This window comes from Heterodontus francisci, chromosome 14 (genome assembly GCF_036365525.1).
Source record: "Heterodontus francisci isolate sHetFra1 chromosome 14, sHetFra1.hap1, whole genome shotgun sequence".
In the NCBI taxonomy this organism is placed as follows: domain Eukaryota; kingdom Metazoa; phylum Chordata; class Chondrichthyes; order Heterodontiformes; family Heterodontidae; genus Heterodontus; species Heterodontus francisci.
In genome coordinates, this window is record NC_090384.1 from 62,339,538 (window position 1) to 62,358,943 (window position 19,406).

Consider the following 19,406-nt stretch of genomic DNA (forward strand, 5'->3'; position numbering starts at 1 on the left):
AGCGATTCCCATTGCTAAAGGAGACAGCATGTAGCTCTAACTTTAACTAGAATCCTGAGGGCAGCTTTAAGGGCATTTAAGTGGTCATTGGATAGACATATGGATGAAAATGGAATAGTTTAGGTCAGATGGTTTCACAGGTCGGCGCAACATTGAGGGCCGAAGGGCCTGTACTGCGCTGTAATGTTCTATGTTCTATACCCTCTAGTTTTAGTCACCCCTACCATGGAAACATATTCTGGCTATCTACCGTATCTACGAGTCTCATAATTTTATATACCTCTATCATGTCCCCTCTCAGCCTCCTTCGCTCCAGGGAAAACAGACCCAGCATATCCAATCTCTCTTTATAACTCAAGCCCTCCAAACCAGGCAACATCCTTGTGAATCTTTTCTGCACCCTCTCTAGCTTAATCAAATTAGGAACGAATTTATGATAAAAGTTGGTAGTACCTAGAAATGTGCCAACTCTTCCACATTAGACAGTGTTGGAAGTGCATGAAGGCTTTGTCTGTGTGTAGGCTTTACTCCTGCTGCTGTCACTCTGTAACCTGGAAAGTCAATCTCGGGTGCCACAAATGTGCATTTGTCCTTATTGAGCATCAAATTGTGTTTTATAAGTCAAGTGAGCACTGCTGATAATCATTGATCATGTTCAGCTTTGTCCCTTATATGGAGAACGATGTCATCAAGAAGATTAAGCGTTTCTTCAATCTTGTCAGATGTTGAGGGAACAATCTTCTGGAATCTGCTAGCTGCTGAACTTAGTCCATAGATATTCTGCAATTCTGAAACACACCTTTATGAGTAACAAAAGCTGTAAGATATTGGCTTTGTTCTTTTAGAGGTATCTGGAGATAACTCTGTCGCATATCAAGCTTTGTGAAGACTGTGGAGTCATGAAAAGATGCTGATAGTTCTTGAATTGTAGGAAGCAGATACTTGTCTGGTATGATAGCTTTATTGACTGCCTTCTGGTCAATGCATAGTCTAAGTTGGCCATTTTTTCATCGTGCAATGACTAGATTTGATATCCACAGCGATGAGTGAATTCGCTCAGTGATACCGTCTGATTCTAGTCATTTCAGCTCCCGTGACACTTCAGCAAGGATTGCAAATGGCAACTGTCTCAAATTTTGTGCACTGGTTGAATTGATGTGTCAATGCAAGGAGCATGACAGTACTTCTTGATCTCCCCAAATCCAGTAAATAAGGAAGGATACTGGCGTGTATAATCTGCATTATCAATCCCATTAATGTGTGCTCCGATGGGGTCTTCAAGTTTGAATCCAAGTCTATCAAAAATGTTTACCCCCATAAGGCTTTGGCCTTTGGCTACACAGAATGTGAACCTATCTTGGGTGACATTTTTGCAGCGCACTGGAACTGTGATCGTCCCCGAAACTGGAATGATAGTGTCGTCATAAACTTGAAAAGTGTCTTTTGCCGGAGTGAGAGAGAATTGCAAAAAATACCTTTGCTTGAGTTTGTCACTCAAAATGTTGCACCAACATCAATAAGAAGTGACACTGAGATGCCTGTGATCTCGACTGAGCACACCTTAAAATGACCTGGTGCTTTACTTTTTGTGATGGTAAATACATGTTGTACCTCACTCTCAGGAAGAGACTCCACCACATGTCAAACCGATTAAGTATTTTTCTTCGATGACCTGCCCATCGTTGCAAAATGGTTCCACTTTAAACATGAGTTACATTTTTTCCCTCGAGCTGGACATGGCGTAGAGACTTGATGAGCATTTCCACAATTTGGGCACAGTTTTGAAGGTAACTGGCCATGATGGGGCACATTTTGATGAGGTTGCTGAGGTCTTCTTGTCTGTAACTCTTGCACTGAAGCTGGTTGGGCAAACTGTGTCTGCTCCAAGACAATGCATAAGCATCGCTTTTTGACAGTTCACTGCTACAGCTGGGCTGCCCATCCCTATAGCAAGCAAGTAGGTCTTGAACCCTGAAATCCATTGCTCCCAGCACAGGAGAGGATTTCCTGGCATTGAAAGAAATGGTTCTGGAGCAAATAAAATTAAATTGTGCTGAATCATCCCCATTGCCACGTTTTGTTATGTTGACACCAGGTTGCTGGATATTTATATATCTGATTTATCTCAGAGCAATGCAGATATCACACTTGTATTAAAACACCAACTAGTTTAATTACTGTACCTTGAAATATCTCAGCAGTTACGAGATTTCAGTACAATGACTTTCTCAGAACAGTCTCTGTTTAGTGGAACAGCATAGCCTTGGGTCTTTTAGTTTCATTTTCAACTAGGCTTAAACAATCAAGCACAGTAAGCATGGATCAGTGGACAGACTAATACAGTCAAACCCAGATCACTTAAACACTACATTATGGAGTCTTCATGTGAAAACTGAGTTCTGTACAGCTTGTGCTTGTGTTTAGAGACAGCCCCTGATTTGAAGCTGGGGATTTCCAAGATAAACCCAGGTTAGATAAACAGTTTTGTGACTGAGGAAAAAAAACAAAGTTTTTTTAACCAGATTCATGTCACGGACAGTTTTTAGTTTCAGTTTGTCAAGAAACTCGACAGGATTAAGCCAGCAAAATGAAAAGCTGTGTCAGTTTTTCAAGAAGACACCAGAGAGTGTGTTAAGCCAGGAAAAAATGCTGTGTGGTTTTCACAAGAAACCAGTGGCAGAGCCGAATGTTGTTAGCTTAAAAAAAAAGTCTCCCAGGGCTGCTGAACTAGAAACAGCTGGAAGCTGTTGATTTTAAAAGGACAGGCTCTTTTAATTAGAATCTGTTTACTGGAAGCTGACTTTTGGAAAATAAAAGATACTATTGTTGTCTTCAGTTATTGAAAAGTTATCAGCGGAGCCATGCCATCAGGACAGTAGTGGGCAAAGCTGCAGCAGATTGAGTGGTGACAAGACCGAAACGCTAAAGGGAAGATGACATCTCTTGCTATCTACAGGCCACCATTACTCCCATATCCGTAACCTGGAGGATCGGATTGAAAGCTACTTGAGGAAAATCATGGTTTTGTTGTGCTGTGAGATGGATCAGCGGATGGTAAGGACTTTCCTGGATGCATCTGCTAATTGACGTGTAACCATTAAGATATATAGATTGTCATGCAGACCCCCCACCTGCCAAGACTGAGGCACATTAATTTTGTCATATGAACATTGATTTGAAAACTGTTGCTGAAGTGAAGAAAAGACTTGTTAAAAAAAAAAATCACCAGGCCCTTGGCTGGAAAGATATTTGCATAATAACAGACTGTGCTTGTGGAGACAAAGGGGTTACTTTTCTTATCCAATTTAACCCACAATGGACTTTGAACACCAGGTATTGTGTGTAAGAAGAGGCATTCCAAGGTCGGCTAAGACCAGAGAATCCACAAACAGACATGGTCAGACCAGCTGGTCATGTGGCTAGCTTGCTTGGCAACCTGGTATTTCTGAATTTTACAAACAGCTTGGAGTGAGAGACTGCAGAATGCTCCTGGACTAAAGAAGACCTCTCCTGTCTGGCTCTCCATTTCTTTCTCACGGAACTCCAAATCCACTGAAGACACAGGAACCCCAAGAGAGAAAAGTCTCCTACAGAGAACAAGAAATCTGGGCCCGAACGAAAAGCAAGATCTACCTACAAACATGGACTGTACAGTGAGCTTGAAGAATAGTAACAACAACTCTTCAGAGATTGCCTCAAACTTTTCCACTTTACTTTTCGTCTGCTCTTTTCTGTCTCTGTCTGTATGTGTGTATCGCATATGCATGCTAGTGTGGGCATGTTGTGTATCGGTAGGCATTAACCGAATTAGAGTTTAAGTTTAAGTTTAATAAATTTCAACCTTTCTTCTTTAAACCTAAGAAAACCTGTTTGTGCTGGTTTCTTTGCCTTATAATTAGAAAGCAGTGAACGAGGATTCATCAAGGGGGAGCTGAAAACACTGTGTGTTTAAAATTAAAACCTGTTACGGAAGACCAGGTGAAGGCTGAGAGGGAACCCTAGACCCCTTTCTCACCTGGTCGTAACGCTATCGATCGTGATTTAGCTGTTAGCTCATGTTTAATTTATTGGTTTTGGTTTGAGTGCTAAAGTAAAATTTATAAAAGTGAAATCTTGTCTGTTTGGTTTTTGGATTCCTAACTTGGGGTCCGATGGTAGATTTGATTCTTTTAATTTGTTATTAGTCTCCTCGGGGATCATAACAAAATTGGGGGCTTGTCCAGGATTGGTTCCACAATTATGAGGTAAAACAGGTTCGCTGGAATTTTACAGAGTTTAAATAAACAAGATTTCACATTTACTTTGGTTGGGTTCAGTGGAAAATCAACATTAATGTACAAGAATTTGGTAAGATATATTGAGATAGATCTGTTAAGATATAAGTATATTGCAGCAGTTGAGTAAGGTTGATTTGGTCATGATATCAGCACACATGGGGGTTAGTGTAAGCCCAGGACAAGGAAGGCTGAAGTAATGCAAAACTTGGTTCTTCACCTGAAGCTGGTGAAAGAAGAGGTTGTTTCTGCTAATGTTCAAATAGATCTAGCCAAAATTGAGTGCGAGAAGATAAGATTGACAAGAGAAGAAAAAACAGACAATTACATTTTGAAATGAGAAAACTTGAAGAGGGAAGAGAAAGGGAGAATTAGACTTTGAGAGAGAAAAGCTCAAAGTTTGTGCACATGCACCGGAATTGAAAGTGCAGGAGGATCCAGAGGAGACTCCTCATAGTTTTGAATTGCTAAAGAATATATGCTTGGTACCTAAATTTAGTGAAGAGGGAGTAGAAATGTCCCTTGTGTCATTTGATAAACTTGTCATGAATCTGCAGTGGCCTAAATCATCTTGGCCAATGCTCCTACAGAGTTTTTTTAGTAGGGAAAGGTTTGGAGGTTTATTCAGCTCTGTCAGATGAACACTCAAGGGACTATAACAAGAGCAAAATACTGCGGATGCTGAACCTCTGAAATGAGAACAGAAAGTGCTGGAAATACTCAGCAGGTCTGGCAGCATCTGTGGAAGGAGAAACAGAGTTAACGTTTCAGGTCTGTGACCCTTCATCAAAACTGGCAAAAGTTGGAAATGTAACAGTCTTTGAGTATGTGAGAGGGGGGAGGGGGGAAGTAGAACAAGAAGGAAGGGCAGTGATAATATGGTGGAGGGAGACATTCAATGTCATATGTCATGTAACAGAATGCAAATGGTGTGCAAAATAGTTGGAGCGAAAGATAAAGCTTGAATCTAGAGAGAGTGCTCATTGACAGAATAATGAACAGGTCTGTATGAAACCAAAAACATGAAAAATAAGGTAGTGACTAGCACATGTTCAAAAAAATAAATAAGCAAAATTAAAAAGAATATATTAAAAAAAAATAATAAATAATAAATAAACAAAAAATAATAATAGGGCTCAAGGTCTGAAATTATTGAACTCAATATTGAGTCCAGAAGGCTGTAGAGTGCCTAATCGGAAAATGAGATGCTGTTCCTCGAGCTTGCGTTGATGTTCACTGGAGCATTGCAGCAGGCCGAGGACAGAAATGTGGGTATGAGAACAAGGTGGAGAATTAAAATGGCAAGCAACCGAAAGCTCGGGATCATGCTTGCAAACTGAGTGGGGGTGTTCTGCAAAGCGGTCACTCAATCTGTGTTTGGTCTCACCAATGTAAAGGAGACCCCACTGTGAGCAGCGAATACAATATACTAAATTAAAAGAAGTACAAGTAAATCACTGCCTTACCTGGAAGAAGTGTTTCGGGCCTTCGATGGTGAGGAGAGAGGAGGTAACAAGGCAGGTATTACACTTCCTGCGATTGCATGGGAAGGTGCTGTGGGAAAGGGAAGAGGTGTCGGGGGTGATGGAGGAGTGAACCAGGGTGTCGCTGAGGGAAAGATCCCTTCAGAATGCTGACAGGCGAGGGGAAGATGTGTTTGGTGGTGGCATCACACTGGAGGTGGCGGAAATGGCGGAGAATAATCCTTTGGACGTGAAGGCTGGTGGGGTAGAAAATGAGGACAAGGGGAACCCTGCCGCTGTTCTGGGAGGAAGGGGAAGGGGTGAGGGCAGAAGTGCGGGAAATGGTTCGTACACACTCAAGGCCCTTAGCAATCACAGTGAGGGGGAATCCGCGGTTGAGGAAAAAGGAAGACATATCAGAGGCGCTGTTGTGGAAGTTTGTATCATCGGAACAGATGCGTTGGAGACGGAGAAACTGGGACAATGGAATGGAATCCTTACAAGAGGCTGGGTGTGAGGAAGTGTGCTCAGGGTAGCCGTGGGAGTCGGTGGGCTTATAATAAATACTAATGGCAGCCTATCCCCAGAGATGGAGACAGAGATGTAGAGGAAGGGAAAGGAATTGTCGGAGATGGACCGTGTGAAGGTGAGAGAAGGGTGGAAATTGGAAACAAAGATGACAAAGTTTTCCAGTTCGGGGCGAGAGCAGGAAGCGGCATCAATGCAGTCATCAATGTACCGGAAAAAGAGTCGGGGAAGGGGGCCTGAGTAGAACTAGAACAAGGAATGTTCAACATATCCGACAAAAAGACGGGTATAGCTAGGACCCACGCGGGTACCCATAGCAACACCTTTTATTTGAAGGAAGTGAGTGGAGTTGAAGGAAAAGTTGTTTAATGTGAGAGCAAGTTCAGCCAGGCGGAGGAGGGTGGTATGGATGGGATTGGTTGGGCCTCTCTTTAAGGAAGAAATGGAGAGCCCTCAGACCATCTGAGTGGGAGATGGAGGTGTAGAGAGATTGGACATCCATAGTGAAGAGGAGACAGTTAGGGCCAGGAAGCTGGAAACTGTCGAAATGATGTAAGGCGTCAGAAGAGTCATGGATATAGGTGGGAAGAGACAGGACAAGGGGAGAAAAAATAGAATCAAGATAGGAGGAAATAAGTTCAATGGGGCAGGGACAGGCTGAAATGATAGGTGTACTGAGACAGTTCTGTTTGTGGATTTTAGGAAGGAGATAGAAGCGGGCTGCGCGGGGTTGCGGGACTATGAGGTTGGAAGCTGTAGAGGGAAGATCTCCAGAGGAGATGAGGTCAGTGACAGTACTGGAGACAGTGGCTTGATATTCAGTGGTGGGGTCATGGTCCAGGGGGAGGGGGGAAGAAGAGTCTGAGAGTTGGTGCTCAGCCTCTGCAATGTAAAGGTCAGTGCACCAGATAACAACAGCACCGACCTTGTAAGTGGGTTTCATCACAATGTCAGGTTGAGACTTGAGAGAACGGACTGCAGCAAGTTCAGAGGGAGAGAGGTTAGAGTGAGTGAGAGGGGCAGAGAAATTAAGATGGCTGATGTCACGCCAACAGTTTTCAATAAAAAGATCAAGATTGGGTAAGAGGCCAGAGGGAGGGATCCAGGTAGTGGGAGAGTACTGGAGGCAGGTGAATGGGTCCACTGGTTGGGGGGAGGACTCCTGGTCAAAGAAGTGAGCCCGGAGGCGAAGGCAACAGAAGAAAAGCTCAACATCATGTCGAATGTGAAATTCATTGAGATGGGGGCGTAAGGGTATTAAACTAAGTCCTTTGCTAAGTACAGATCGTTCATCGTCAGAGAGGGGAAGGTCAGAAGGTATTGTGAATACATGGCAAGGGGTGAGATTAGGACAAGGGATAGGGTCAGAGAGAAGGGAAGGGGAAGAAAGATCTGGAGGGGCATTGGTACCCATCAGTTGCTGGAGTTTGCATTCCTTAATAACTGAAAGGAAGAGAAAAAGTTTTTTGTTGATGCATCGGATAAGGTGAAGGATGAAATGAAACTGTTGAGCAGGACAACTTTGAGATAGGGTGAGTCAGTGCTGTTGGAGAGAGAGGTCAAGTGTGTACATGTGCCAGTGCATAGCACTGAGTGTGGATCTCAGAATGCGGCGAGAGCAGCAGTCCGAAGAACATTGTATGTCTCAGAGATACCTGTAATCCTGGGTGAATTTGAAACATGAAGGATTCAGTTGGAATCCACGTGGAATAAGTTGGAGCCGGAGACAGTCGCTGAGGAAGGACATATGGCTGTGAAAACAAGTTTCAGGAGAAACCTTATCGAACACTAAGAAGGAAATGGAAAGCAATGAAAGTGAACAAGGTAAAAGAGATAAATGGAAATCCCATTGGAGAGAAGAGCAGAGCTACTTCACAGCAGGCATTCCTGGAAGAGAAGTAGCAGTGTATTAAACACTAAAATAAGAGCAAAATACTGCTGATGATGGAACTCTGAAATGAGAACAGGAAGTACCAGAAATACTCATCAAGTTTGGCAGCATCTGTGGAGAGAGAAACAGAGTTAATGGGCTGAATTTTATGCCGCCCCAGCAGGTCGGATGGTGGCGTGGGAGTGGATAGGGGCAGCGTAAAATTGAGCGGGAGGCTCTGGGAGATCTTCCTGCCCTGCTCCCGCCTCCAGCCAACTTTACGGTGGTTGGGCGGGGATGGGGGTGGGGGCGTGAAATGGCCCGCCCGCCCGAGGCCAATCAAGGCCCTTAAATGGCCACTTAACGGCCACTTAAGGGCCCTCGCCCGCCTCCATGGGTATCTTACCTGTAGTAAGTGGGCATGCTGGGGATGTGAAAGGCCGCTCAGCAATAGCTGCTGGCCTTTCCATAAGGTGCCCGACTGAGGGCCGCCCCTGCCTCCCAACCCACCCCCTGGGAATCAAGACGCCTTCTTCCCCCCAAACGACCACCCTTGCCTCGCCGGGGCACGCCCAATTCCCTCAGTGAGGCATCGACAACCTTCCTTGGATCCTGGCTCCATGGCATCCTCCTTGGTCGGCTGGGCTGCAGTCCCAGCAGTGGCCACCGCTTCCGGTGGCACTGCTGGGACTGAGAGCTGTCGGCCCGCTGATTGGTCGGCAGCTCACTGGGGCGGGTGGAAGTTCCGCCTCGGGACAATTAAAGCCCGGGGACCCGTAAAATGCGGGTCGGATCCCCAGGCTAGCTGGAAGTAAAGGTCGGTGGCAAAGTCCCATCCACCTATGGTAAAATCCAGCCCAACGTTTCAGGTCTGCGACCCTTCATCAGAACTAGCAGATGTTAGAAATGTAACAGTCTTTGAGCAAGTGAGAGGGGGACTATGACAGAGTAAAGATGGCTGTTCTCAAATGCCTATGAATTAGTACCAAAGGTATACAGCCAAAAAGTTAAAAAAGAAACAGGGCCAGATACTTATGGAATTTGCTACAGAGAAGGAAATAGAGTTCGATAGGTGGTATAGATGGATGAAGATTGAGCAAGACTTTGAGAGCCTTAGGGAAGTAGTTCTAATGGAAGAATGTAAAAATAGTGTCCCTTCTGGAATAAGATCCCTCATGGAAGAACATAAAGTTGGTAAAATAAGGGATGCCGCAGTATTGGCATATGATATGAATTGACCCACAAAAGCAGTAGTTACAAGCCCCAGTTTGGAAACTTTCAGAGAAATTGGAGAGATAGGAAGGTTGATAATGAAAATGAATCTCGTTCTCGTGAGAAATATGACAAAAGTAAAGAGACAGACACACCTCAGATTAGTAAAAGAGAAAGCCAGGAGGAAAAGTTTGGTTCAAGGGGACCGACATGCTCTTTCTGTCATAAGAAGACATGTGAAAGCTGAGTATTGGAAGTAGAAAAACAGGCCTGTTGCATGTCAACGGCTGTTTCCACAGGAGACACTGTCCTCCCCACAGTCGTCTGGTGAGGCAGGCAACCCAATTGTTATCCTTAGGGATACAGGGGTGGCCCAGTCACTAATGCTGGCAGGTGACATGAACTTTTCCCCGGTAGTTCGCTGAATGTGAACACATTAATTCACTGGATAGATAGAACTCATTTATCCATTCCTTTATATAGGGTTAATTTAAAATGTGACCTGGTCACTGGTCCTGCTACCATCGGTGTCGTTCTTAATTTGCCAACTGAAAGGATAGATTTTCTGCCAGGAAATGACTTAGCTGGGATTAAGGTACTGTCATCTCCAGTAGTTTTGTCAAAACGACACCAATGCAAACAAGGAGAGTGAAAAGAAGGGAGTCCTTTGACACCTCCTCACCTGATCATGACACAAAACAGCTGAAACTGATGTTTGTGTTACGATCAGATGAGGTGGGGTCGAAGGACTCCCCTCTTTTCCCTCTCCTTGTTTGACTGCAACAGGTTTATTTCTTTTTGTAAAAGTGGATATACTTGCCAATTCAGTGAGTGTTTAACTATTTACATGCTATCATCATAAAAAGAACACCTCGTACAGGTTTTATTGAGTTTAACAAAGAAAGAGGTTAGCATTATTGTACTTAAACCAATCTAAGTAAAGTCATTAACTGTGCTCCAACTTACACACACGCACACACACACACTTGAGGTTCACAAACATACACATGCAAATAGGTGATAGAGTGGGGAAGGATAGATTGGTTGGATTAGAGTCCGAAGCAATAAAAAGGGGTACACAGTCTGTGGAGGTTGATGGTTGGCTGGCTTCAGGCTGAATTTGGTGGTCCTGAGGCTTCTCGTTTGCAAATGTGGACGGCTGATTTGGTGCTTCTCCAGGAAAAAACAGTGCAGATGATTTCCTTCATGGGGTGTCTGTCTGCAGCAGTGATAGGCCTAGGTGGTTTTGGCTAGCAGGTAGCGTTCAAAGCTTGAAAGGTGGACTGTAGAGAGAGAGAGGGAGGAGGCACCCCACTTGCATCTTCTCTTGTCAGTCTCTAACTGCTTGTCTGACTGCTGCAGAGAAAACACCAGCTTAAGCACACACGTGGTGGACCTGTCACATGATCGTCACCCAGTGATTCAACATGATGATCCAGTGTGCATTGCCTCTTGCAACTTAATCAGTTCATGTCTAGGAATTCCCTTTTCTCAACAGGGTCCCATTGTTCAAGTGCTTAGGTTTGAGTGGTTCATCTCCCCCAGTTTAATTACCAAGTAACAGCCTCAATGTTCTGCTAATGGCAGCTGGATAGATAGTTCACTCAGATTCCCTAGGCCATTGTTCTTGCTGGGGCTGGGTAAGCAACTTGTCTCCAGCTTGATGCATTGGAATGTGGAATATAGTGATGCAAATTGAGATGACCATCTTAGCTGCTAGTAAAGTCACCTTTTATCTGTTTCTTTTGCTTTTAAGTTTAATTCAGATTTCCAGCCGGTGGATTAAAAAAAATCATCATTCGACATAGCACACTTTCATGACACTTGGCAAGAGGAATTCCCCGGAATATTCCCAGATTGTGTTGAACCAAATCCCAGGCTCATAGGATTAAACAAGACAAGAAGGATTTAGTTGTTGTAGAGAACAATTCAGGTGTTTGGTTGGCTGAAACCTTTTTTCAAGTATTTGAATGGGGATATTGGTGGTAAAAGTTCCAAGGTTCACAATGGTGAATTGTTTAGAAGATCATCTTTGATTGAGGGACAACAGGCAAACCCTGACTTAAAAGCATGTCTCAAACGATGTGTTCTGAGGCAGAAGCTGAAAAGGTCCCTGAGTGTTATTAAGTCAAGAATGACATTCTAATGAAAAAGTGGAGACCTCCCCATCAGTCCCCATCAAGTTGTTATACCTCCTTGCTATCACAGAGAAATTTTGAGAATTGCCCATGACATTCCAGTTGCAGGTCATTTGAGTATTCAGAAGACACAGGTTTGAGTAATGATGCATTTTTACAGGCCGATGTCCACACAGAGACGTGATCGACTTCTGTAAGACATATCACACATGTCAGGTGATTGGGAAATCACAACCTTCGATTAAGCCAGCTCCATTAATACCGATGCCTGCATTTGAACAACCGTTCAGTAGGGATCTTGTGGATTGTGTTGGACCCATACCCGTGACTAAGTCAGGTCACATGTTTCTCCTAAACATCATGGATTTTCCACTCTGTTTCCAGAAGCAATAGCCTTAAAAAAGATCACAGTGAAAGTTGTGATTGAGGGGTTGGTCCAGTTTTTCACCTGGTATGGATTGCCAAAAAGAAATTCAGTCTGACCAGGAGTCAAATTTCATGTCAGGTGTATTTCAAGAAGTCATGTGTAGTTTGGGAGTGAAGCAGCTCAAATCGTTTACTTATCACCTTCAGTCACAAGGTGCTTTGGAGAGATATCACCAAACCCTTAAGAGTATGATTAAGGCGTATTGTTTTGAGTATCCCCATGTTTGGGATAAATGGATATCATTTCTGTTATTTGCCACCACAGACATACCTGGTTTCAGTCCATTCGAATTGGTCTATGGGCATGAGGTTAGAGAACCCCATAAACTCATTAAGGAGAGACATTTAGCACAGGAGGAGGAAAGTACTCTCTTAGATTATGTGTTAGAGTTTCGAGAGAGACTCTAAACAGCAGAAACAAGGTTTCTCAGCAAGTGATGAAAACCCAAGCAGATAAAACGGTTAAGGCAGGCAGTTTGCAGCCTGTAGATAGGGTGCTAGTTTTGTTGCCTTTGCCTGGTAAACCATTAAAAGTTTGGCTCTGTGGACCTTACTTCATTAAAAGGAAACTATTTGGTTAGTACCCTAGACAGATGGAAAAGTCAAAGTGTGTGTCATATGAATATGCTGAAAAGGTATTATGACCGTTAGCATAGTCAGCCAGTAAGTGTAGCACAGATGGGAGAAAATGTAAATAGTGACACTGATAAACCAGATGATGAGTCTGAGACTGAGGGCTGGATTTTGTAGTCCTGCCACTGGGAGGGGCGGCGGGCGCGGAAAATGGCGCCATCCCATATGTGACTCACACGACCGTCAGCCTTTTAAAGATAGCGCCAGCACCTGCTCCTGCATCAGGTGATACTGTACACGGCATCGCCAATGCTGCCCCCGCCCCATTATGCAGCAAGCAGCCACTTAACATAACGATGACAGCCGCACCGCCCCCCCCCCCATCACGTGGCGAGGCGACATCTTTAAAAGGCTGCCAGCCCTGCAAACAGTGTATCCAAATGCAGAGTTGTCTCCTTCCCCCACTTTACATAAAATATTGCAGAGCTGACCCCTTTTCCGCCTTGGTGGCGCCAGATTATCATGGACAGGAAAGTGAAGGTGCATGAGTGCTGCACGTTGAGCTTAAGATTGGGAAAAGATGGTAATATCATGGCAAATTACATTCAAATGGATGCAAAGAGGTACTTAACATATTTAAAGTAGGATCCCATTGCATAGCGGCGGAGGTGACACTATAGAGCTCTGCTGCCCCCAGGAAGATCGGAACCAGCAATCCCAGCGTCAGATTCCTTGGCGGCTGCTGCCACTCCAATTGTCTGGCCCCATTCCCCCCCTCCACCACAAAACCCAATGTCGGGAGGAGAACAAGATCCAGCCCTGAGTGTTCCCAGATTGAGCATCCTCCAGTGAAGCTGGTGAACACAGTGGTATTAGAGGGTCTGGATGAGGTGCTATAACATTTAGCTGAACACCAGGGGAAAGACATAGCTGAACTATTGAGGGACTACAAGCTTGTATACACAGAAACCCAGGTCCTACTTCTCTGGCGGTTCACGAGGTTGATGTAGGAGAAGCTAAACCAACTAAACAAAACCCCTACAGACTCAATCCCAGTAAATTGGCTAAAGTGAGGAAAGAAGTTCAGTACATCTTGAGTAATGCTATAATTGAACCTAGTCAAAGTAGTTGGAGTTCTCCTGTTGTTTTAGTACCAAAACCAGACAGTTCTCAAAGCTTCTGTGTAGATTATCAAAATGTTAATGCGGCAACTATGACAGTCTCCTACCCGATCCCAAGGCTTGAGGATTGTACTGACAGGGTGGGGAGCTCAGCCTTTGTTAACAAGATTGATTTACTTAAAGAATATTGGCAAATCTCTTTTTCTGACCAAGCTAAAGAAATATCAGCTTTTGTGACACCAGATGGTCTGTTCCCATGTAAAGTCATGCCATTTGGCATGAAAAATGCACCGAGCACATTTCAAAGATTGTCCAATCAAGTAATTGCCAAGTTGAGTAATTATACTTGTTACAACCGAGACTGGAGGAGTGCACTGTCTTTCTCTAGTTCCACCTCTTCACGGGTCACAACATATATTTTACCCAGTTACCGACACGGCCAATTATATACTTGATCTATTTTTAGTTTCAGTATAAAATATACCAACCAGGTTTCTACAATAAACAAAAACATTATTAATTTATTATAAAACAATACTCATTCAATAAAGATGCAAAGTTTATTAACACACAGGTTGAAATATGAAAGTTGCCTTCTAAATTAACCCAACACATGCACACACTGGTTAAAGAAAAAATAAAGAAGTTTTCTGTGAAGAGATTCACTTTACAAAAAAGGCAAAAAAGTACTTTGGCCAAATACTTGTTAATTCTTGAAGAAAAAGGATAAGATATGGAATGTCCTCAGCTGACTCTTTGGTCTGGTGTCCAGATACACGTAGATGGCAGTCACTGGGATCTTTTTGGAGCAGTTCTGTTCAGGTGACATCGAGGATTAATCTGGCAGGCTTTCCAGGAGAAATGCTGCATCAGTTTCTCCAGTCCACTCACTGGATTCTCAGGATTTCTCAAAGAGGTGGAAAAGGATGAGCTGGTGGCTTCTCTTTTAGCAGGCTTACCCCCAGTTGAACCAATACAATATCCAAAAACGTAACAAACTCTTGACCACCATAAATCTTGACACGTCATTTCTCTGTAAACAACTCCTACAGTCACCAAGGCTCCTGCTGTTTACTTAGCTTAGGATATGTGACTTACAGTAAGGGTTTGTTTTTAAACAAAGTCTCAAGTTCTTCCAGTGACCTTTAAAAAAAAAAACAAGTCCAGCATCTATGGAATTTCTTCATTCTTTCAAATGAAACAATTTCCACAATCTTTTACACACAAGTCCTCAAAATAATATTAAAACATGGAGGCACCTTCATACCATACCGTGTACATCGATGACCTCTTGGTGTACAATGAAACATGGAGTGATCATATCCAACATTTGAGAGCTCTGTTTGATAGGCTGGCCAAAGCTAATATCATAAACTTGGCAAAGAGTGAGTTTGCCAAAGCAAAAGGCCTGAACTGGAACAACCTGCTGATTTTGTTATTTCAAAAGATGCAGCAATGTGTTTCTCATGCACCCAATCTGTCTACTACCATGGGAAGAAGTGCAGAGGAGTGACAAAGGACGGTTCTTTTCTCTCAATGCATGATGCCTGAATGCTAGTAACAGGCAGAACAAGAAGGTGAGGTGTTCCTAATGATAACATCCAGAAATGGCCTGGTCGAAGACAGGAACAGGCATGTCATTGCATCCTCAGAACAAGGAAAAATTATCTTCAAATGTCAAAGAGACAATGCCAACGATGCCTTTGAACGTCACATGAAATGTTCACAGAAATTTATAGGATCCTGCATCATGACCTGCAACTGCTTGGGTTTGGTGGGAATCCCATGCCAGATGCCCTCAAGGTAACTGCTGCACTCAATTTTTTTGTTGATGGTGCCTTCTGGGGATCAACAGGTGACATAGGTGCCATCTCACAGTCTTGGTCCCATAGGCGCATCAAAGAGGTGACCAATGCCCTATTTCATCATGTAAATGATTTCATCAACTTACTTGTACACGAGGACAGCCAGGCAGCAAGGTCTGCAGCCTTCGGTGCCATCGCTGGATTCCCTAGAGTGCAACACGTGATCAACTGTATTCACGTAGCCATTAGAGCTCCCTGGGACCAGTCTGCTGCATTTGTGAATTGCAAAGGCTTCCGCTTTTTGAACGTACAATTGGTTTGTGACTACAGGAGAAGAAGAATGCAGCTTTGCACACTTTTCCTAGGAAGCTGTCACAACTCATACATTTTGAGGAACTCATAGCTGCCAGGTGTTTTTGAAGAACCAGCCAAAGGAAACGGCTGGATCCTGGGAGACAAGGGTTACCCTCTTTGTACATGGTTGATCACACCAGTGCGGCATCACCAAAGCGCTGTTGAAGAGAGATACAATGCTGCTCACGAATCCACTAGAGCCATCATCAAGCACACCATGGGCATGCTGAAAATGTGTTTCTGCTTCCTTGACCAATCCGGAGGGATTCTTCAGTTCACACCACAGAGGGTATCACAAATAATCGTTGTCTGCTGTGCCTTGCACAACCTGGCAATTAGATGTGGCAACGTTCTGCAGGTGGAGGAATAGGAGGAACACCATCTGAGGATGACTATGAAGAGGGTGAGGAGGTCAGCAAAGCCAGTGATGCCATTATAGATTTAACGGTCATGAAGAGACATCCAAGGGACATCAGGGAAAACCTCATATTTGCATGTTTCAGCCAATGTTAAGCCACTTCATTAAGGAACATTGGGAGGAGAAAAAAAAATTCTTCAAATATGTTCAACTACACCTCAGGTCTTACTCGTTGCTGTAATCAAAAAGAAGGGCTCTTCTGACAACAACACATGAACCTGCAATGGAGATGTGCCTAATGGCCTATATGATATCAACTTCATTAAAAGAGACCTGCATCTCCATTGGAAAAATTGTCCTGCATCAAGGCATTAACCTGCACACTTGGGAAGCTACAATATTGCAGTACATTGATGTGATCAGCAGATCAAATCTTCTGAGGGTTATGATGGAACCGAAAATGTTCCAATGCAAGGAAAGTAAGGGTGTGATCGCAGAACCATAAATACAAGGCATGTTGATAGTGAAGAAAGTGAAAAATCTGCAGACAACAAACAGCCATTATTGAAGACTGAAGATGCAAATAGCAATGATAAATGGACATTGGACAATTTCTGAATTGCTCTGTAAGTATCAATGCATTCCTGCCATAGGCCTCCAATAAACATTTTCCTTTTCATCTGAAATAAAGCAAATGATTTACGAGAGTGCATTAAATATTAAAGCAAATAAAGATGTATTTAAACTTCAGCAATATGTGTACAATATTCAATGCACCCGTGCCCCCTTCGTGGTCAAAACTGTTTCCTTTTCCATTTTCTACCATTACGTCTAGGTGCTACCCTGACATTAGCAGCTGAGGTGGAGGCAGTCTCCTTAGGGCACTGTCCCACTGCTGTGGATGACCATGGATGGTGTCCTCTGGAGAAACGGGACCTTGATGATGCCATCCTACTGGGGGTCTGCAGCACTGGTGCATGAGTATCCTCTATGTGCTCGCCTTCTGGAGGTAAGGGGGTCAATGTCGGTGGGAAGAACAGGATGCCACTTACCCTGGGGATGTCCTGAGAGGAAGGCCCTGGGCAGCAGGCACGCACTCGTCCTCCATCTGGTTGCATGATGTCACCTGCCTGTCTCTCTGAGGGGAAGGAGCACCCGTAGGGAGGTCCAGGTTCCATGTCTCCCTCCCGCTTAGACTCTGCTGCATGGAGCCCATGGCTAAAGCGTTGGAGTGCAGGTACAGCGGATATTGCTAGAATGCTCAACCAGACTCACCACGGTGCTTGCCAAACTCTCACTGAGGAAACCATACACTCAAATGCCTGGAACATGGCAGATGTCGTGGCTTGCATGGAATCCTCCATGGCACGCGCAAAGCCTCGTATGACCTCAGGCATCTCCAACATATTTTCCACAGGGCTTTGCTGCACACCCAGCAAACTTCTCATAGCAACAAACAGAGGATCATCATGATTGTTGGGCTGAGCAGGGACCTGGTCCCCAGCAATCCTCCGATTGTCAGGGGATCCGACTGGCACATGCTCCCTCAGCTGCGGGGACGTGTCAGTGTCGTTCACACCAGCTTATGACCCAAATTCTAATGTTAAACCCCCTTGTGGACTGTGTGGATGTATCTGCATTGGTGGAGGTGGAAGAAGAGGCAGGTAACAGTGCACCTTCTGGGGCATTGGCTTCATCTTCCCTCCCAGAGGAGGAGGCTTGGGCCTCATGGCGTTCTGAGACTTGAGTACGGACACCTGCAGTGGAAACACAAACAGAGGCACTTTAAGCATCAGCTACACATGAATCCATATACTTTCCTTTGCTGTGCACCTATTACTGCAAGACTGAAGTTGACACTTCATCCTTATGCCTTGAGGGTCCTGCCTCTCCATCTGACATTGTCCTGCCTCCCTCTTCTCTCACTATTTCTGCCATCTCCACCTCAGCCGGTGTCAGCACCCTGATGTCACCTACATCAGTCTTTGCCTGCTCGTGCTGGTTGTGGGTGAGTTTATCCTGCAGGAGACAGTGTAGATGTAATGGCATGTCAAAAGATGTATCACAGCCATTGCATACATGCACAACATCACCGATTTAGGACTGACTTTTGCACAACACATCCAAGCACATTGACAATGCCAGTCGTCAACCTTATGCACAATCAGTAAGTGTATGGCACCAAGGTTGCTCACGCATTCCACTGCATGCCTTGTCTGCCCTCTGTATTAAAAAGATGGAGCCAGGGAGAAAAACAACGGAACAGCTTCGCCAAGACCACCCTCGCCGATCTGAGCAAGTCATTGATACGCTTGCGATTCTGCACCCAGGCTGACCACATCACCCCATGGTTTGAGACCTCCTCTGCTACCTCCATCCAGGCTGCCTTGGTCAGGCAGGAGGGTCTTCGGACTCCATCTGCAGGGAAGAGGACTTCCCACCACTCCCTGACGGCCTGGAGGACAACCTTCAGGGAGGCATCACTGAACCATGGCTGACATTTTCTTTACTCTTGCTGCACTTGGAAAAAAAGAGATGAGGAGTTGAGTTGAAAAATTAAGGAAGGAAAGATCAGCTACAAATAAGTTAAAGATTTTGGTAACTCTGAAGACACTTACATAACACGAAGGCTGCTGCTCCTTGAGCTTGAAACACAGAATGCTTTATATCCATGGCGCTCATGGTGCTTGAGCCAGTGATAGCAGATTTCACCAATGAAATGTTACCCCCGCCGCATAATCACATGTGTCTCCCATGCAGAAGTTACACTAACTTCTGGTTCCGCCGTCAGCAATGCCAAAGGACTCATAAAATCCCAGCCTAAGGAGGGGGGTAAGAGTGAAGGAATGCTCTGAAATGTGAAAACTTAACCATGTCTGAATCCTATTGATCTTAATGTTATTGGTTAAACCTTATAATTTTGTAAACATGATGTGCAACTGTAACAAATGAAAATCTACTTGTTGAAGCGGTTTATGGTATTAAGAATTTATTGTATTTTTGAACTGTTTTACTACTGTAAGATTTTCTTTTTTTAAGCAGAGAGGTATCATGGAGTCTTTGGGCTGTATTTTAAGAGACTGCTGTCGCTCCCAGCGGCGAGCTCAAAAAATGGCGGCCTGCACGCTTTCCGAAGCTGGCAATGGCATCAGCTACCTTTTGGCAGGCACTGGCACCATTTGTAAAGGGTAGCCAGCCCTGCCAGTAAATCTGCATTTTTAAAGTAAATTACCCCCAAAATTTACAAAATAAAATTGTAACGCCCTTCAACCCTCCAATAGCAA